The 21,668-nt window shown below is 40.5% G+C and overlaps 1 protein-coding gene across 3 annotated transcripts in view; it reads left to right on the plus strand.

The window, feature by feature from the left end:
- The window catches only part of phip (pleckstrin homology domain interacting protein), a 258,235-nt gene that overhangs the window by 26,560 nt on the left and 210,007 nt on the right, over positions 1-21,668 (plus strand). The window contains exon 1 of one of the 3 annotated variants that reach the window (XM_069887425.1): positions 7,463-7,566. The exons of the other annotated variants lie outside the window; for them this stretch is intronic. The gene's annotated coding sequence lies outside the window, so the exon portion shown is untranslated. Of the gene's footprint in view, positions 1-7,462; positions 7,567-21,668 lie in introns of those variants that run through there. 3 annotated transcript variants of the gene reach the window in all.

Below are 21,668 nucleotides of genomic sequence, written 5' to 3' on the forward strand. Positions count from 1 at the left end.
TTGAGAGGCAAGGTGGTGCTGCAGATGGTACAGCTGTCTCAGCTCCAGCAACCTCCGTTTTCACCTTCAGCTATCATTGTCGAGTTTGTACATTCCTTCTGTAACCGTGAGCCTTTCCTCCTAATGATCTCGCATGTCAAACATGTGCTGGTTGTTAGGTTAATTGGCTATTGCAGTGGCCATGTAGCGGGCCGAGTGGGCACACAGCGCGGCAACGCGAACTGTCGCCGGTGCGGTTCTGCGGGCGTGCAGAACCATAATACGGACGCTACATACTCACCTAATGGACTACGCGAGAGATACTGAGTGCCGAGGAACGGCTCGTTGAGTTATTGAGTCTCCCACCGGAAGGCGCAGGACACTTATAAGGCTAAATTTAAGCCTGCTGGTCCCATGATTGGCAGTAATCTCATAGTGATGTCCCACCTTGTCCCATGGAGCCCGTAAACCTGTAAACCCCTGAATAAATCAGTCTTCAGTTGACTAGTCTGGTGTGTATTTTTTTGTATTACTTCAGTAGCTCTACTGTAGTAGCTGCTACACTATTGTATATTACATATAGGCTGGTGGGATATTTGGGGATAACTATTAAGGGGGCATTTGGTTGAAATTCTTTTGTTACAGGGTATTGAGTGGTTGGGGTGAAGGGCCTTCTGAATGCTAATAAAGTTGTTTTCTGTGAATGTTTTCTTTAGCCTTTCAATTAAAAGAAAAAGAGAAGCTGGTGGGACGATGGGTTAGGCAGCATCCTTGGGTCAGGATCCTTTATTGAGGCTATCCCTTTACTGAGTCAGAGTGAAGGATCCTGACCTGGAATGTTGACTGATCATTTCTTTCCATGGATGCTGACTAGCCTGTTAATCTTTTCCAACTTTGTAATCTCAAGATTCCAAAATTTGCTATTGCTTGTCTTTTCCTAATAATTATGCCACACTTATTTTTTAAACATACAAAGTGGTTTTGAATAGTTGTGAATGTCAGAGAGATTCACTAACATTCAATTGTAGTGGCAGCTTCATTGGCTGATGAGCCCAGAGACAGGACCTTACAAGTTATTAGCGCTGCTTTCTTAGTGCAGTTAATCATCAAAGTGGAGCCAACATTGAATGTTGTTGTGCTGGGCCTTGTTGATGTATTGGGAGCTGGCTTCTCACTGGAAGAATGTTTTTGGTCATGAGTACCATACTGTTGAACACAACATGGCCAAGAGCAGTAGACAAGCAATTTTGGAGCAGCAGAATGCATTGATCAGGGTGGGGGGTGGGGGGGGGGGTGGGAGGAAATGGGTGGGAAGAATATAATAGTTGCCATGTATAGATATTCCAAGGATAAGAAGGTACTTTAATGCAAGTGTCAATGAAGTTAAGCCTTGTGAAATTAAAAGCAAAACTTGCATCCTCCCATCACTTTCAGCTTTAATGTAGTGGGCATAAATGAATTTGAATCCCTCGAATAAAGGACCACCTCAGGAAGTAATGAGAAATAACATTTTCCAACAAAAGTTTTGGATGAATGGTGCATATATATCTGATGCTGGTTTTGTAATCAAAGTAGATGAATTTAAGATCATTTACAAAAAATGTCAGCAGGGATAATAATTTATATTTTCTTGAGTTGTACTTGTGATCAAGAATGTTTCAGCTGAAAAGGTCCTGAAAAAGGCTCCATTGGGAATATAAAATTTTGAATTGTCAGTGCTTGATGAAACCATATGTTTGGTTAAGTTGGGAATGAGCAATGGGTGGAAACTAACTGGATTAGCTAATCACTTTCTCTTTAAGTTAAGTTGTGGCATAAAAACATTGTCTTTTTTACTTCAACCATGGTGTCTGGAGACTTTCATGCTTGTAGCCTATGTGAGCTTGAGAATTGGGACAAGTCAAGTATAGTTTATTATCATCTGATTGCACAAGTACAACCCGACAAAACCATATTCTCCTGTCCTTGGTGTAAAACATGCAGACGCAGAACCAGAAATTACAGACAAACAATACATATCCAAGGCAAATGTTCACGTATACAAATAGTTTCATAAATATGAGAGTCTTGGATGGTTCCTTTGGCCTTTCAGTGCCTGTGGGAAGAGCTATTTCTCAGCCTGGTGGTGGTGGCTCTGATACTCCTGTATCTCTTTCCCAGGATGTAGGGGCCCCTCATTGAATTTTGTATGCTTTCTTCAGACAACGTTCCCGGTGGATCACATTGATTGGGGGGAGTCTCCATTGATCCTCCCTGCCACTTTTAGAGGGTCCTGTGGTTTGACCTCCGATCAAGTGCTTGATGGAAGAGATGCTGGTGCAATAAATTATGGAATTGTAGGTCAAAAGACTGAAATTCCCTTTGGGTTAATTGTGCTCGGGGGGTGTGGCAAGATGGCGTAGAGGGCAGACGTGCGATCCCACCCTTCCTCAGCCAGTTTTTTAAGCACCCATCTTTAAAGTTTAAGTGATTAAAAGTTGTATTTTTATTTTTGGGAACATTAGTGGGTTATAATGGCGACTAACGTTAAAAAAAAACAAAAGTTCAATTACAGAAGAAATTACCTTTTAAAAGTGCTGAAGAATTGAGGCCTACCTGTTCAACTGAAGCCACGGAATTGTCATTTGGAACCTCCAAGGTACAGAGAACTCCTGCCAGGCTGAGTATTACACTGGTGCCGACCTTGTCTCCACTAGATGGCGCAGGCATGATGACAAGCTCAGCCGGAGTCGATCCGCGCGTTCGCGATGTTGGACATGTGGGTGACCCGGCTGAGAGAAGAGCCCTTGAGCCCGGGCTGCCGTCGGGTGGGCCGGGGACGCACAGAATGGCGTCGGAAGCCGCCTCTGCAGTCGCTGGCCTTGCCGGGCATGCGCGGTGCTTCAAAGGTCCGTGAGCTACTGGACCGTGTGTGGGCTGTGGGGCTGTCGGGTGTGCAGACCCGCAGCCGCTCCGGGAAGGGCCCGACAATGCTGGAAGAAGAGGAAGACTTGTCTTTAACTAGCAGTTCACGGGAACAATTGGAGGTGGAGTCTAGAGAAGGTAGGCCTCAAAATGTGGAACTGGAATCTGGAATGGAACCTGTTTTGCACAGTCTTGGAAGGGATTGCCTATCAAATGGACAATATGTTTAAACAAATGACTCAAGGATTTCTGGATGTGACAACTAAAATATCTAATATGTCTGAATATGTATCTAATATGTCTGAAGATATATCTACAGTTAAGAGGGATGTCAGTAAATGTATTCAATCAGTGGATACAGTGCAAGAAAATTAAAAAAAAAATTGAAACAGCTTTTTCTGACTGTAAAATTCAAGTTGAATGTAACAAGGAAAAAATAGAGAAAGTGGAAGATTCGTTTGTGGATTGGGGAATCCAAAAGAAAGACTTAACTGAAAAAAATTGATTCATTGGAAAATCAAAGTCGGAGAAACAATGTGAAAATTGTGGGTCTTCCAGAAGACATTGAAGGGTCTGATCCAATAAAATTTTTCAAGAATTGGATTCCCGGGGTGTTGGGCAAAGATTTTTTTTCAGAAGGTTTAGTATTGGAGAGGGCACATAGAGCGTTACGAAAGAAACCATTACCGGGACAACCACCACGAGCGGTCTTAGTTCGGTGCCTGAACTATCAAGACAGAGAAATGATATTACGGTTGGCGGTACAGACGGCTCGACAAAGTCAATCTCCAATGATAATTCAAAATAAGAGGTTTTTTTATGCAGATTTGAGTCAAGAAATTATTAGGCGACGAAGGGAATTTAATTCGGCTAAAGAAGTACTGTGGCAGAAGGGTTATAAATTTGCTTTTCGATATCCTGCTGTGTTAAAAGTCTTTCATGGCAATTCTCAATTTTTTGAGAATGATTATGAGGCATTAATTTTTGCTAATTCATGACCAGATTTATGAGGACATGGAAGAGTTTTGCCACCGTTGCCTAAAAAGAGGGCAAACGGAAATGGGCAGAATGGAAAAAATGAAAAGAAAGAAGTTTTCACACAAAGTCTTATTGTCATTGAAGATCTGGAACAATCATTGGGAATGGAGTCATTGGGTTGAATATATTTACCGTACTGGATTATATTGATGTGAATGATGTATTTCTGGCTGGGTGGGGGTGGATAGCACTGAAATCTTTGATTGTTATCTGCCACTACTGGGGTTTACCACACCCAGTTTTTTTAGGGCGTTACTACCTTTGGGTAGTTTTTTTTGGTGGTGGATAATTAAATTTTTTTTAATATACTTTCTGCTGGACCCTGTCCCATTAAATTCCCAGTTAATTCTTTGGACAGATGCCATTGGAAAAGGAGCTGGAGGAACTTGAAGGTTTTAGGCCCAAAACATAGACAATTCTTTTTCTCTTCGCTGATGATGCACAACCTGCTGAGTTCCTCCAGCAGGTTGTGCTTGGCTTCAGAATCCAGCATCTGCAGTCTCTTATGTGTCGCTTGTTTTATTTTGTTTAAATAAATAAATAAAGACGAAGAAAGGTATATAAAAGTTGTTTATAATTTAAAAATACAAATATGCACAAACATAAAGAAGTGGAAGAGAAAAATTGCTAAACTTGCCTAGTCATCCACCCCATTTAAATGAAAGTGAGATACCAATTATCACTGGTTTCGACTATGTGGAAGCCATGTTTGAAGTTTATATGTCCCTCAGTTCAAGACATGAAAGATCTGACCCAGAACTCAGTAACCAGTATCGGAGTAGAACAAAAGGTCAGATGTGCCAGAATCTGAGCTGCAATGTGTTCTGTATTTCATATGGAAGTACAGAAAGTGTTGACATGCACACTGAGCTAGCCAGTGATCCTTTAGTCTACACTTGGCTAGCTGTCAATGGTTCTAGCTTCCACATAACAAAATGAATACAAAAATACTGAAGGAATTACAAAAAAAAAATACAGATGCCAACTGAATTGATAGGATTAAACTAACAGAAAAGACTGATTGCACTGGTGCTTATTGATGTAGATGGTGGAAGGCAGGTGTGAACTGGTTAATATCTTTAAAGATACAAAGAGTTATAATGGGATAATGTCATTAGTCGGAGAGTCCAAAACCAAAATAAAACTGTAATTTGTCCAGTAACTCCAATAAGGAATTATTTTATTAAAATGAGTGAGAACGTGGAACTTAAGGATAAATGAACGTGAAAAAGATAGGTTGTGAAAGTGATAGGTAGCGATTATGTAAAGTACACATAGAAAATGATAGTGTATTTGGACTGTTTGGCCTATAGTGGGAGTTGTAAATCCTTGTGATTTCTATGAAACTCTGAGATAGCAGAAATTGCTAACTAGATATTAGAGGAGGCAGTTCCATGAAGAATGTGGAGAATTAATTTCTCGTGGAAAAGCGCTCTGTTTCTTGGAACATTAATTTTGAAAAGGAGGAAGTGATGCAGAATTGCAAAACATTGGCCATTTTGATCTTGCTCTTGGTTAGGTAGGAAGTCACGATTAATTCATAAGTACTATAAAATGCTAGAAATATTCTCTTCAGATCAGGCAACATTAATAGATTCAGAAACATATTTTAGATCTACCATCTGTTGAGCTGACTGTTTTCTGTGTAGTAGTGGTTCTAGTCTGAAAAACCTCACAAAGATAAGCGTATACAGAGCCGTTGTCATACCCACACTCCTGTTCGGCTCCGAATCATGGGTCCTCTACCGGCACCACCTACGGCTCCTAGAACGCTTCCACCAGCGTTGTCTCCGCTCCATCCTCAACATCCATTGGAGCGCTTACATCCCTAACGTCGAAGTACTCGAGATGGCAGAGGTCGACAGCATCGAGTCCACGCTGCTGAAGATCCAGCTGCGCTGGATGGGTCACGTCTCCAGAATGGAGGACCATCGCCTTCCCAAGATCGTGTTATATGGCGAGCTCTCCACTGGCCACCATGACAGAGGTGCACCAAAGAAAAGGTACAAGGACTGCCTAAAGAAATCTCTTGGTGCCTGCCACATTGACCACCGCCAGTGGGCTGATAACGCCTCAAACCGTGCATCTTGGCGCCTCACAGTTTGGCGGGCAGCAACCTCCTTTGAAGAAGACCGCAGAGCCCACCTCACTGACAAAAGGCAAAGGAGGAAAAACCCAACACCCAACCCCAACCAACCAATTTTCCCCTGCAACCACTGCAATCGTGTCTGCCTGTCCCGCATCGGACTTGTCAGCCACAAACGAGCCTGCAGCTGACGTGGACTTTTTACCCCCTCCATAAATCTTCGTCCGCGAAGCCAAGCCAAAGAGTGGTCTAGTGCACAAATGCTTAACATATTTTAAAGGCAATATGCAATTCATTTTAAAAGAGCTAGCATATCGTAAGCATTTATGGAAATAAGTTTTTGTGGAAGAGTTGAAAGCTTAAGCCTATTAGATTGGATTGAAGTTGATGGAAGTTTATGCTGTGTACTGGTATGTTGGGTGGGAGGATCACCAGTAGTTGAGGTAGAATGGGTACAAAAGGCCAAATTCCTTCTATTTGATTCTAAGTACTGCCACTTGTTTTTGAAATCAGCCCAAAGAGAATCAGTGTCAAATAATTAGATGAATTAACTGCAGGTTAGTTAAGCAATGTCATTTTTAACCAGTTTTGAAATATTTTTTTAATGATTAAATACTGGTACTGAATTTAAAAAAAATCCTCATTGAAACTAAAAATGTTCATCTTTGTTAGTTCAGCATTTTGCAAGTGGAAAAGATTCTGTGCCTCTATGCCACAGAATAACGACTAGCATTCATGTCAAGAATAAACCCATCAGTATAAAAGCTATGGTCATGTTGCAGCTTTTTAAATCTGTGTATTATTCTCCATTACTAGGATTTGGGTCAATTAATATTTTGAATGGGAAACAAATTGTAATTATTTTCAGATATTAATAGCTTAAATATAATGGCACATTTGTATGCATTTTTAGTAAGTAAGGTTATGAACATTAGTAAGGTTTGAGTACTGTGGAGGTGGTAGTTTTCAGGTTGGATAGAATGTGGTTTAGGTTTCTACTTTATCTAGGTATTGTACATGAATAGCAAATGTTGATGTTTTCATTTGTTTTGTCCTACTTGCGCAAAATGGAGGGCAGAAGAATCCAATAATGCTAATGTGATATAGAATCATCTTCATCCTTTTAGATTTGATTCATTTTTTGTGTGAATTTCTTCTAGACTGATGGGTGTATTCTTGGTAATAGTTTAAGATAATACTATTTTGGGCACTTGTTTGCATCAAATGCTTCCATGCACAATGTGCCTTCCTCTGATCCGCCTTAACTTTAGTCTCAAAGGCACTCTGCAAAAATTGTGATATCCTCCCTCCTCCACCCTCTTTTGCCAAGGTTATTTCGATCTAATAGTTATGTCAGCTTTTATTCATGCTCACAAGGCAGTGAGTTAACATTTTCAAAATTAATTTCACAGAAAAAATTCTTCCAAATATTGTGGAAAAGAATTCCTATGTGCCAACATTGTAGGCAAGCTTTGAACCCTGAAATAAAGCAAGCCACAGTAACTGCTTTTGTACTTGACATCTTCTTTTATACCAGCTATATCAACGGCAAGCAAAATGTGAGTTATTTTACTGATCCAGCAAATTGTAAGATTACTGGTAAGAATGTAGTTGCATCACTAGTCCTTAATGTAATCTTGTGATCTCAGCTATGCAGCCTTGGGTGTCTTGTTGAGCAAAGAAGGGAAAGGAATTGGAGTAAGTCTCATCCTAAGCTGTAGCTGGCCTCATGCATTCCAATCATTGATTGAAATGTTTCTGGTTAAAATTGGCACTAGGTTGGTTTGTATTCATCCAAAATTACAATGGAGCAGAAAAACTTTGGGGAGTTGACACTTATCACCAGCCTGGTGAACAAAAATAATTTAACATCTTGATCTTTGTTGCAGGTTAGAATTCAAAAACTGAAGTTCCATTTAAAATGTTAACAGAGCTGAATGTGCCAAAAACATTTTGTTAGATATCGAGTTCAGAACTGTTATTTTCAAACTCAGTTTGTAGGCATTGAAAAGCTTATGTTTTAATTGAGTTCATGTAATATTAAACAGAAACATTCATCAACTTTTAATCATCTGTATTTTTAAAAATTCTGCTATTAACCATTGTAAATTGAGCTTTAAGTTTTTTTTGGGGGGGGGTAGTTTAGCTCTTAGGCCCTCTTGGATGCCCTCCATAATGTTTGGGACAAAGACTTTTTTCCCTGTGCTGCACAGTTTTAAATTTGTAATCAAACAATTCACATGCAATTAAAGTAGTTATTTGTGTACATTTTGGTTTAACCATGTCAAAATTACAGCACTTGTTATATATAGTCCCCTCATTTCAGGGCATCATAATGTTTGGGACATTTGGCTCACAGGTGTCTGTGATTACTCAGGTATGTTTTACATGCTTCATTGGTTCAGGTAAGAGAGCTCTGTTTGCTTCTAAGGTTTTGATCACCTTTAGAGTCTGTAGTTGCCATTTTTGAACACAAAGATCAGAGTTGTGCCAATAAAAGTCAAAGTAACAATTGAGGCTGAAAAACAAGAACAAAACAATAAGACATCGCCCAAACCTTATGATTACCAAAATCAACTGTTTGGAATATCATTAAGAAGAGCGTACTGGTGAGCTCAGAAATCACAAAGGGGCTAGTATTCCAAGGAAGACCCTCCACTGCTGATGACAGAAGAATGTTCCGCTAATCACTGAAACAGGATGACCAGATGACAGTTTGCCAAGAAATATTTGAAAGAGCCTGCAGAACACTGGGAAGAGGTCTTGTGGACAGGAGACCAAGATTAACCTGTATCAGAATGATGGCAAAAGCAAAGTGTGGAGGCATAAAGGAGTTGCCCAAGATCTAAAGTAATTGTTTTCAAACTATCCCCTCTAAACGCACATTCCACTTTTAAGTAATCCTTATGCCATAAGTGTTCTGTGATCAGTAAGGGATTGCTTAAGGTGGTATGTGAATGGGAAGGGAAGGTTGAGAATCACTGCTCTTGATCCAATTGTTACTGAAATATTTTGCTTGAGAAAAATTGTCATTGGCCCATTTCCTTTGGAGTTATGAAACTGTGCACATAACGAGTCAATTAAGTACAATTAAAACCGTGGTTTTCAAACTTTTTCTTTCTACCCACATAACACCTTTTTCTTTCTACCCACATAACACCTTAAGCAATCCCTTACTGATCACAGAACACTTATGGCATAGGGATTGCTTGAGGTGGAATGTGAGTGTCGGGGGTGGGGAAAAGCTCTGATCTAAATCATACATACCACCTTGTTTGTGAAACGGTGCGGGTTTTATGGCCTATTCATGTATGGCTGCCACAGGCACTGACTATCTTCATCGATGATGTAACTACAGATGACAGTAGCAAAATTAAATCTGAGGTATAGAAACATGTGCTCTAGTTCGAGCAAATGCCTCCAAACTCATTGCATAGTGCTTCATCCTACACAATGACAATAATCCTATGTGGCCAAAGCAATAAGTTTTTTTTTAAAGCTAAAAACTAGAAAATTCTTGAATGGCCAAGTCACCTAATCTAAATCCAATCGAGCATGCCTTCCATATACTGAAGAGAAAACTTAAGGGGAAAAGCCCCTGAAATAAGCAGGAGCTGAAGATGGCTGCAGCAGCGGCCTTTCAGAGCATCACCAGAGAAGATGCTCAGCACCTGGTATGCCTATGGAATCACAGACTTCAAGCAGTCATTGATTTCAAGGGCTATGCAACAAAGTACCAAACACAAATACTTATAAATACTATGTCCCAAATATATTATGGTCCCCTGAAATGAGGGGACAATTTGAAAAGTGCTCTAATTTCCCTAAGGCTCAGTAATGTTCCAAACCTTGACTTCAGAACTGCACCTTTTAGTGTACCATTTTATGATGTTTGCTTGTCCCTTAGTTTCTATTTTGATGGCTTCTCTGTAAAGTTTAAAATAGGGTGGCACAGTGTGTGTAGTGGTTAGAACAGCACTATTACAGCACCGGTAACCCAGATTCAAATCAGACACTGTCTGTAGGGAGTTTATGTTCTCCCTGTTACTGCACTGGTTACCTCTGGTTTCTTCCCACATTCCAAACTTGTGCGGTGTATGTAGGTCACATGGGTGAATTTAGGTGGTGTGGGCTCATGGGCCAGAAGAGCCTGAAACTGTGCTGTATGTCTAAATTAAATTGGGTCTAACTTCTGAACTTAAACTTGTCAGGAAGAAGTTCTGTATGAAATCCTTGGTGTCACTTGGCTATATCAAACAGGTTAAGTGGTTGCATTATTTTTCAAACAGAAGTTGGACTGCACAAGCTTAATAGCTTATGATTTTCTCAGATTTTTTTTAATCAAAGCAAGAACATAAATTTAAATGTGTAAGCTAACATTCTAGTCCAACACGGATGTGGTGTTTTAATGTTAAAGTTACCTAGAAATTGCAGAAATATTTATAACATCCTTGTCCACAGGTGAAGTGCCGGAGGATTGGAGAGTAGCTCATGTGTTCCATTGTTTTTTTAAAAAAAAAGCTCCAAAAGTAGTCCAGGAAATCACAGGCTGGTGTGCCTGACCATCAGTAGTAGGTAAATTATTGGAGGGTATTCTGAGAGATTGGGTGTACAAGTATTTGGACAGCCAAAGGCTGTTTAAAGATAGTCAGCATGGCTTTGTGTGCATGTTAGGTCATGTTTAACATAACCTTAGTTTTTTTGAGGAAGTTACCAATATAGTAGATGAAGGTAAGGATGTGGATGTTGTCTACCTGGACTTTAGTAAGGCCTTTGAAAAGGTACCACACAGGAGATTAGTTCAGGCACTAGGTATCCATGGATAGATTGTAAACTGAATTTGAAATTGATTGATGGAAGAAGATAGTGTGATAGTGGAAAATTGCTTGTCAGATTCGAGGCCCGTATTTGGTGGTGTGCATCAGGGATCAGTGCTGGGACCATTGTTGTTTGCTATCTATATTAATGATCTGGATGATAACGTCGAAAATAGGATCAGGATGTTTGCTGATGACACGAAGATTGGAGGTGTGGTGGACAGCAAGGAAGGTTTTCACAGATAGATCTCGATCAGCTGGAAAAATGTGCCAGAATATGGCAATGGAATTTAATGCAGAGAAGTGTGAGGTGTTGCATTTTGGAAGGACAAACCACAGAAGGACGTAACAGTAAATGATGAGGCACTGAGAAGTGCGGAGCAACAAAAAGGCATCTGGGAATTCAGATACATAATTCCCTCAAAGTGGCATCACAGGGAGACAGGGATGTAAAGAAAGCTTTTTGGCATCTTGGCCTTCATAAATCAAAGTACAGGAGTTGGGATGTTATGGTAAGGTTGTACAAAACATTTGGAATATTTTATGCAGTTCTGGTCACCAAACTATATCAGTAAGATTGAAAGGGTGCAGAGAAGATTTACTAGGATGTTGTTGGGTCTTCAAGAATTGAAATAAAGGGAAAGTTAAACAGGTTAGGACTATTCCTTGGAGTGTAGAATAATGAGGGATTAGATAAAGGTTTACAAAATTATGAGAAGTATAGCCAGAGTGAAAGCTCTTTCCACTTAGGAGAGATAAATACAAGACAACATGTACTTAAGGTGAATGGAGTAAAGTTTAGGGGGAGCATTAGGGTGAACATTTTCACTCAGAGTGGTGGGAGTGTGAAATGAGTTACTATCTGACATGGTAAATGTGGACTCTTTTAAGCTTTAAAAATAAACTGGATAGATACATGGATATGAGAGGTCTGGAAGGTTATGGAAAGGGTACAGGTCAGTGGGACTAATGATATGTTTTTGGGACAGACTAGAAAGGTGCAATGGCCTATTTTCTGTGCAGTAGTGTTTCATGGTTCAATTGTCAATAAAATTTTAAAATAGAAATACCATCCCTTGGTGTTGAATGGCGTTGACCACAAACCAATAACAAAGTTTAAAAAAAACACCTCACTTTGCATAAATGGAACATTACTGTGTGTCCTGTTTATCTGCAATTTTCTCTTTTTTTTTAAAAAAGTCAGCTCACAAATTATTCCCCTCATGGCTTTTGGAGAGGTAGGCTAATTTGAATTTCCAGGTTCTGGACTGATTCAGTTGCATTTGGGTGAAATGCTATGATAAAAGCTCGATTGAATTATTTGGAACAATTTATGGTACGAACCATAAAAATTTGACTCATCAACCTATACCTTGTAGGACCTAACTATATGTGTTGGATTCAGGCATTTTAAAAAAAAAAAGCAAGTTCTTGGGGTTGGGTTTTCATTGATCTCTGGAAACAGTGATGGGATTGGCATAGATACAAGTATCTTGAGATGTAAAAACACAAAATGCTGGAGAAGCTCAGCAGGTCAGTGTCCTTTATGTAGCAAAGGTAAAAATACATAACCAACGATTTGGGCTTGAGCCCTTCATTAAGGTGTGAGAAAATGCCAGCAGACACCTGAACAAAAGAGTTTGGGGGAGTGGCAAAGACAGGAGGAGAAAGGGAGGGGACAGCAGCAATGAGGGGAGGAGGGATGGGTGGGTGAGGGGGAAGGGAGGGGAGAGCTGGAAAGACAGGAAAGAAAAGGCCAGCAGGTTTAGTGAAAAGCAGAAAAGTCAAATTAATGCTATCTGGCTGGAAAGTGCCCAGATGGAAAATAAGGTGTTGTTCCACCAATCTGCAGGTGGTCAAGGTGGGATAGTACACAAGGCCATGGACTGACATGTGAGTCTTTTGTTTCTGCTGCCATTTTCTCAGACCTTGATGAAGGGCTCAAGCCCGAAACGTCAGTTCGGTATCTTTGCCTTTGCTACATAAAGGACCCTGTTGGACCTGCTGAGCTTCTCCAGCATCTTGTTTTTACTTCAACCGCAGTGTCTACAGATTTTTGTGATTTTTATCTTGAGACATATCATGACATGTATGGTACCTCTGAAAGTTCTCTTTTGTGTTTGTCCTTGATTAATGTTATTAGAGCTACTGTATTTTACATTTTAAATTTAACTGATCTTATTTCTTTTTGATGACTGTTTTATCATGGATCAGACATTACAGTTAATTTCCATCAAAATTGCTTCTGTGATATAGCTGTGCAGATGGATTTTCCTGTGTTTTTTTAAATCAGAAATTGGAGTTATGGTGTTATAACCTTGCCTCTGAAAGGAAAAATGTTGAGAATTTCATTCGACATCACGAAGCTATGATATTCTTTGAGCGCAAAGATTTGAAATCAGATCAACAGTTAAAGGCAGGCGATGTCAAAGAGATGTTTGAAGACCAAATTCCAATGCTGCTTTGAACTCGAGTTCTTGGGGGGGGGGGGGGAGGGGGGTGGGTAGGGGGAAACAATTCAAGAAACAACATACAGTCTGCAGGTCTTGATGAAGGGCTTCTTCTTGCAGTGTCGACAGTTTCTTTCCCCCCCCCCCCCCCCCCACTTCGTTTAGTTGCTGCTCAACCTGCTGAGCTCTTCCAGCATATTGTGTCTTGCTCTTGATTCCAGCATCTGCAGTCTTTGTGTGTCTGCAAGAATCGAAGGAAGTTTTTACTGAGAAAAATGAAAATCAATCTGCTGGAGGAATCCAGCGGCAACCAGCAATCATGGGTGAAAAAGAATGGTCGATGCTTTGGGTGAAAACCCTTCATCAAAGTTCTCTTTGTACCTTGCTGTGATTCCTTAATAACATTTATATATTTAAAAAAAAAAATTGTGGGTAAAGTCAATCAAGGAGTACTGTACAATTCTGTATAGAAAATATAAGTAGTCAGATAAACTGGCGGTGTTGTTTGGACTGTAAATATTTTCAGGAGTACTGAGATCAAGGTGAGAAGGCTGTTTAAAAACAGTGCATTGCTTGTCTTTGTAAACTGAGATGAGGTGTACAAAATTACCAGTTGTCGTCTGACAACTGTATCCAATCCTTGGTACTATTCTAAACTGTTAGAAAGAGACAACAGTTTCCGGTTTCCTTCATTTAGAAGAACATGGCACGGTACAGGAATTTCGGTCAGTGTCTACTGCAGCTCTGCTTTTTGCTTTGTAACCAATTTTGTATTTGTGTTGCACTTCACAGTCCTTTTGCATCATCAATATGCTAATTTGCTTGGTGAGTCTTGATTTACCTTTAGAAATTAGGACTAGCTGTCATTTTTTTTCTATTATCGTCTCCAAGCTGGATAAATGTTAGGTGATGCATTTTGGAAGGTCAAATCAGAAGGCTGAGTACCGGGTTAATGGTCGGATACTTCATAGTGTGGAGGAACAGAGGGACATTGACATCCAAATTTATACATCTCTCAAGGTTACTGTGCAGGTACATAGAAGGCATATGGGATGCTGGGCTTCATTAATGGGAGATTGAGTTCAACAGTCGAGAGGCCAGGTTGCAACTCAACATATCTCTCGTGAGGCAATACTTGGAGAATTGTGTTCAGTTCTGGTCACCTCATTATAGGAAGGATGTGGAAGCTATGGAGGAGATTTACCAGGATGTGGCCTAGATTGGAAAATAGGCCTTGTGAAGCAAGGATAGCAGAGTTGGGTGTTTTCTCTTTGGAGCGAAGAAGGACGAGAGGAGATTTAATAGAAGTCTGCAAGATTCTGAGAGGTATAGCTAAGTTGGACAGCCAGTGCCTTTTTCGCAGGGCAGAAGTAGGAAATACCAGAGGACGTGTAGAGAGTGAAGGGAGTAAAGTTTAGGGGAAACATCAGGGGCAAGTGTTTTTTTTGTACACAGAGTTGTGGGTGCCTGGAATGCCTTGCCATGGGTGGTGGTGGAGGCTGAAACTTCAGGGGCATTTAAGAGACTCTTAGACAGGTACATGGATGAATAAAAAAAGTGAAAGGTTACAATTAGTACATTTTGGTAGGAATATATAAGGACAGCCCAATATTGAGGGCAGTAGGGCCTGTACTGTGTTGTAGTGTTGCATGTTTTAAATATTTCTCAATAACTGCATGTCTGAATATTGTCATGTTTCAGTCTCTTCCACTTTTTCTTCTGTCCTGGCCAATACCAAAGGAACATGGGTAATTGTGACTTTTATTTTCCCTTCAGTTAAATAGTATGCTTGCAGTTGTGCCAAATGACTTTGAGTTGGAAGGAAATCTTTTGAGATTTCTTGAGGATATTTTTAAAAAACTTAATTAATTTTATGAACTTTCTTTTACTGTTAGACTAATGGGATCTTCTGTAATGAAGACATGCAAAATACTCAATTATACTTTAACCACCTCTACTAAATTCTTAAAATCTCCTTTTTGTGGTACATAAACAACGTCACCCGCTATTATTAATTACATTTGTTATTGGACATACAACAGGAAAAAAAGCTGGGAACACACTGTCCTTGCAGGTTGTCAAGCACCCAACAACACTAATCCTATATATTCTTTTAAATTTAGATACACAAGCCCTTTCAGCCATAAGTCTGTGCTGCCCAATTACACCCAATTGACCTACAACCCTCAGTATGTTTTGAATGGTAGGAGGAAACCAGACCCCATGGGGAAAACGTACACACTCCTTACAGGATACAAACCCCAGTCTTGGTTCACTGGTGCTGTAACAGCATTGCACTAACCACTACACCAACCGTGCCACCCCTATTATTTTCCTCTTGTGTCACCATCAGCTCTTTCATTACTTCATTAATAGGGGATTGAATTCAGGAGTAGAGAGGTCATGTTGCAACTCTACAAATCTCTGATGAGATCATATTTAGAGTATTGTGTTCAATTCTGGTCACCTCATTATAGGAAGGATGTGGAAGCTATGGAGCGAGTACAGAGGACATTTACCAGGATGTTGCCTGGATTGGAAAATAAGTCTTATGAGGCAAGGTTAGCAGGGCTGGGACTTTTCTCTTTGGAGTATTAAAAGATGAGAGGAGACTTAATAGAGGTCTCCAAGATTATGAGAGGCATAGATAGGGTGGACAGCCAGAGGCTTTTTCCCAGGGCAAGAATAGCAAACAGCAAAGGACTTTTTTTTTGGGGGGGGGGTGAACTTGTGTGAACATATTCTGACTGGAGGTCAGTGACTAGTGGAGTTCTGCAGGGACCTGTTCTGGGACAGTTGCTCTTTGATTTATATAAATGACGTGGACGGAGATGGGGAAGGATTGGTCTGTAAGTTTGCAGGTTGAAGTTCTGTGAATTGTATAAAAGGTTTTCATAGGTTATAACAGGATATGGACAGGAAGCAAGAGTTGGAGGGAGATGTGGCAGATGGAGTTCAATCTGGATTAATGTGAAGTGATGTAATTTTGAAGGTCAAACTTTAAGGTGGAGTAAATGGTTAATGGCAAGATTCTTAACTGTGAGGAAGAACAGGGATTTTGAGGTCCAAATACAGAAATCTCTCAAGATTGCTGCACAGGTTATTTCAGATTTATTTATTGTCAGAGTACATACATGATGTCACATATAACCATATAACCGTTTACAGCACGGAAACAGGCCATGTCGGCCCTTCAAGTCCGTACCGGTTCACTTGAACAACTCCACTAGCTCCTCCGCAAACTCCTGAGGAAGTAGAGGCTTTCTTCATGATGTGGCATTCTTCTCCCGCATGTTTAAGAAGTTAAGAAGGCTTATGGTGTGCTTGGCTTCATTAGTCAGTGGATTGAGTTTGAGTTGTGCTGTAATGTTGCAGTTCTATAAAACTCTGGTTTGACCACACTTGGAATATTGTGTTCAGTTCTGGTTACCTCATTACAGGAAGGATGTGGAAGTTTTGGAGAAGCTGAGAAGGAGATTTACCAGAATGTTTCCTGTATTGGAGAATGTGTCTTAGCAGGCAAGGTTAGCAGAGCTCGTTAAGGCTTTTCTCTTTGGAGCGAAGAAGGATGAGAAGTGACTTAATAGAGGTCTACAAGTGTGAGGGGCTTAGATAGGGTAACCATAGTCAGTACCTTTTTTTTCCAGGGGCAACAGCAGCAAATACCAGAATATGTCTGTACAAGCTGAGGGAAGGAAAGTTTAAGGGAGACATCAGTTTTTTTTTACATGGAATATTGTGGATGCCTGGAATGCATTGATAGAAGACTTGGGCTCAGATGTAAGAAAAGTAAAGAAAAATAAAGTTATGGGTGTGAGGTAGGGAAGGATGAGATAAAGTAGGTTTATATAGGTTAGCACAACATTCTGGGCCAAAGGGCCTGTTCTAATGTGCCTGCAAGTCACCTACATCATTACTGACTTCATAATGACTTCATCCAGCAGCCATCATATCTTGGGTATGTGGGAGTAAACCGGAGCACTTTGGGGGAAACTTGTCTCATCATGGAAGAAACTGAAAAATCTTTGATACCTGCTGATCTGTTCCTATATTCTTTGCCATTTAATGTTGAGCACCTGCATTTATTGTAAATAATTTTATTTATGATTGCCATGTAAGTATATTTCTAGTCTTTTTTCATTTCATATAAATCCATATCCCTGTGTGGCTGGCTCCCACCCTTTAACAGCAGTTTGTCTAGTTTGCTGCTTTTCTCACAGGTTGCCTGTTTTGTTGGCCATCATGCCCACTCTTTCTGCCTTGAAGGATAATGTTTTCCCTGCCCTTTGTAACATTGCAGAAGAAGGAGAGACTTCATTTATCATTGCTGCGTGATTCTTGTATGTACTATGGATACGAACACTGTTGCCCATCCAGATCATGATCTCTAATTATTATCTTCTCAAACGTAACTTTATAAGAACATAAGAAATAGGAGCAGGAGCAGGAGTAGGCCATCCGGCCATTGAATGAAGCATTTGCAATATCACCTGTTATTGTTTGATGTCTCTTCCACTGTTACAATCCTTAAGGGTGAAACTTTATTCTAGTCTCTTGTTGAGACAGAGGAATAGATAAGTAGGCAGATTTTGGAATGGTGCAGAAATTACAGGGTTGTTGTTAAGGGAGACTTCAACTTCCCTGATGTTGACTGGCACCTCCTGACTGCAAGAGGGACAGATGGAACAGATTTTGTCATGTGTGTCCAAAAAGGATTCCTGTCCCAGTATGACTAGAAGAGAGACCAAACTGGATCTAGTACTGGGTCAGGTGGCAGACTTCCCTGTAGGGGAGCATTTTGGTGTTAGTGACCACAACCTGAGCTTCAGCATAGCTGTGGACAAGGATAAAAGTAGAAAAAAAATGGGGAAGTGTTTAATTGTGGTAATGCTAATTACAGTGGAATGAGACAAGAACTAGAGAGAGTAAATTGGGAACAGATGCTTAAAGGAGAAAGCACTGAAGTAATGTGGAGGATGTATAGGGAGCACTTGCACTGGATTCAGGATAATTTTGTCCAATCGAGACAGGGAAAAAATGGTAGGAAATGGGAACTGTGGATGACAAAACAAGTGAGGAAGCTAGTTAAGAAGGATGCATACATTCAATTTACGAAACAGGAAGGGCTCATGAAATTTTTGTGGTAGTTGGGAAGGAACTTAAGAAAGGATCTGGGGTGCAAAAGGGACTTGAAGGTCTTGGCATGTAGGATTAAGGAGAACCCCAAGGCATTCTATGTGTATGTGAGGAACGGAAGGATGACGAGAATGAAGGTGGGACCGTTTAAGGATAATGGAGGCAACATACTCTTGGAGGCAGGGGAGGTTGGGGGAAGTCCAATATGAATATTTTGCTTCAGTATTCACCACAGAAAAGGACATTAATCAAGGTGAGGTTGGAATAGAACAGACTTGTGTCCTGGACAATGTTGAGATTGGGGAAGAGGAAACATTATGATTGATGTGCCCTGGGCAGGAAACGATGTTACCACAGTCTGCTTTGGGAAGTGAGAGAAGAGTTAGCTGGGGCAGTAGCTATGATCTTTGAATCTTCTTTGGCTGCAGCGGAGGTGCTGGAGGACTGGACAATGGCAAATGTGGTCCCCTTGTTTAAAAAAAAAGATGATTGGGAGAATCCTGAGAGTTATGTCTTATGTTAGTGGTGTGCAAACTATCGGAGAGTATTCTTAAGGATAGGATCTATGAGCATTTGGAGACGTCTGCACTGAGGTTGTCAGCATGGCTTTGTGAGGGGAAGATCATGTCTCACAAGCCTAATTGTGTGTTTTGAGGAGGTAACTGAAGAAATTGATGAAGGTAGACTGGTAGATATGCTCTATATGGATTTTAGTAAGTGTTAAGTTTGGAAGCATATCAGGTTTGGTGGGTTTTTGGACACACATGACAAAATCAGTTCCATCTGTCCCTCTTGCAGTCAGGAGGTGCCAGTCAATATCAGGGAAGTTGAAGTCTCCCTTAACAACAACCCTGTAATTTCTGCACCATTCCAAAATCTGCCTACTTATCTATTCCTCTGTCTCAACAAGAGACTAGAATAAAATTTCACCCTTAAGGATTGTAACAGTGGAAATGAGTCTAGACACAAGTGTTACAATCATAGGTAACTTTAATGAACGCTCAGGAGAGAAGCAGAGAAGGAGGTTAAGTGATATTCAATTATAATGTTATAAACAACTATACTATAACTCCCAATTATCCAAAAAGGATAATTTGGGCCTAAGTCGGGTAAACGTTTTTTCGGAAAACTGGTTAATTTTTATAAACAGTCCAGCAGAAAATCATTTGTAACAGTATTTAAATAACAATAAATAACAAGGGAAGGTTTTTTAAGCATTAAAATGTTTAATTCTCACCAAAAAAAAACTGACTGCTGATGACCCTTGACAACTCCCCACCAAGGCCCCACTCCTGCTGGAAGCGTGAGAGCCCCGCTGCAGCGCTCTCCTTGATGGCGTCAGGACAAGGGATTCTTCCGACCACTTGTGGCTGAGAGACAAAAGGATGCAGTTTTAAAGAGAGAGTTGGAGAGAAAAGTCAATAGGGAAAGGTAAAGAAGAAATGGAAAGAGAGAGGGGAGGGAGTTACCTGAAATGTGGACAATCGTCATTGTGACAGTATTTAGAGGTGGTTTGGGATGATTGTTCGAGCAGACAAACATTTTAAAACAGAATTTTTGCAGAGTGCTATTTTGGCAAAAGCAACAAATTAGCAACGTACGGTAGCAGCTTGTCTGGAAGAGCATGTGATCTTTGCAGGCAGAGGGAAAACAGCTTTTCTCTCAGAGAGGGAGTGAATGAGCGAGAGGAGAGACAGAAACTTCGGTTCCAGAGGGACAAGCTGGCTAACTTTGGAAGACTGCCTGGTCAAAGGAGAAGTTAGGCTGTCTGAAAGGAACTCTGGTGACCTGAAAGGAAGAGGATCATCTGGAGAACCCTGAAGGAGGCAAGTTTCAATCAGCAAGACTGATTTTAAAAAGGTATCTCTCTGAAAGCCAACAAGAACCCTCCTGAGTTGTAACCCTTTGCCTGTTAAGCACCAAGCCTGGTGAACTTTATTAATGATAACTTCTGTGCACAGTACAAGAATTGACTGCAACCAGTGACATTGGACTGTGAACCAAAGAACTTTTCTACACTTATATACACATTACACACACGTGCGCTTAGAAATGGGGGGGGGGTTAAGTAAGTTGATAGTAGTAAGTTAAAGTTTGATTCTGTTTTCATGTGGAAAGATAATTAAAAGCAACTTTTGTTTAAGTAACCCTTTGTCGTGGTGCATATCTTGATGCTGGGTTTTGGGGTCGTCTGGGCTCTGTAATATCATTCTAATTTCATATTGAGTGAATTTTTTTTTCAACTTGTGAGGTCAGTTCGGCTCTGAAAAAATATTTTGGATAAATGAGGATATATACACATTCACATTGGACCCAGGTTGGACTCCGATACCAGTGACTTCCTTTACACCGTCACACACATGTACCCATGCTACAAACAAGAACTTTCACACATACTCCTGGTTCAATTGGGGTGTGACCCTCTGCAAGCACTAATCTATTGCACTTCTATGGCTCAGCTTAAGTGTAGTGCACACTGTACCTGCGACACTTCCAGTGGTGTCCACAGTAGTGACCTGGCGTGTAATGATGTCCGAAGCTTGGACCACAAGGCAGGGAGAAAGAATATGCTATGCATTGATGTTGTATACAGTTCTGATCTGGTGCCTAGGCAATAATGAACCAAGGTAATTTAAATGAGCCTACAGCAAGGTGTGCACTAATGGGTGGCCAGAGACCAACCTTGATTGATAGGTGATGTGACTTCTGAATAAGGTTCAGACAGGGAGGACATGTGACCACCTGCAATCCACAATATTCCAGACAGACAGAAGGCCACGTGTTTCTCCACAGCCTACATATAACATTAAAGCATTTGACAATCTTGCCCATGAGAGACTCGATCAGAATGTCATGAGGCAGGGGATCCATGGAAACTTGGCTGTGTGGATTAAAAATTAGTTTTCATGTAGAAAGCAGAGAGTTGTAGTGGATGGAAAGTATTCTGCCTGGAAGTCAGTAACTAATGGAATTCCACAGGAATCAGTTCTAGGAGCCTTGCTCTGTCATTTTTATTATTAACCGAGATGAAGAATCTGAGGGATGAACAAGTAAGTTTGTGGATGAAACAAATGTTGGTGGAGTTGTGGATGGTGCTGAAGGTTGTCATAGGTTACAAAAGTATTTTGACAGAATGCAGAGTTGGGTGGAGAAGTAGTAAATGATGCATTTTGGGAAGTCAAACCAGAAGGTGGAGTACAGGATTATTGGTCAGATATTTAACAGTGTGGAGGAACACTGGGACCTTGGGGTCCAAAT

This window comes from Narcine bancroftii, chromosome 6 (assembly GCF_036971445.1).
Source record: "Narcine bancroftii isolate sNarBan1 chromosome 6, sNarBan1.hap1, whole genome shotgun sequence".
Taxonomy (NCBI): Eukaryota; Metazoa; Chordata; class Chondrichthyes; order Torpediniformes; family Narcinidae; genus Narcine; species Narcine bancroftii.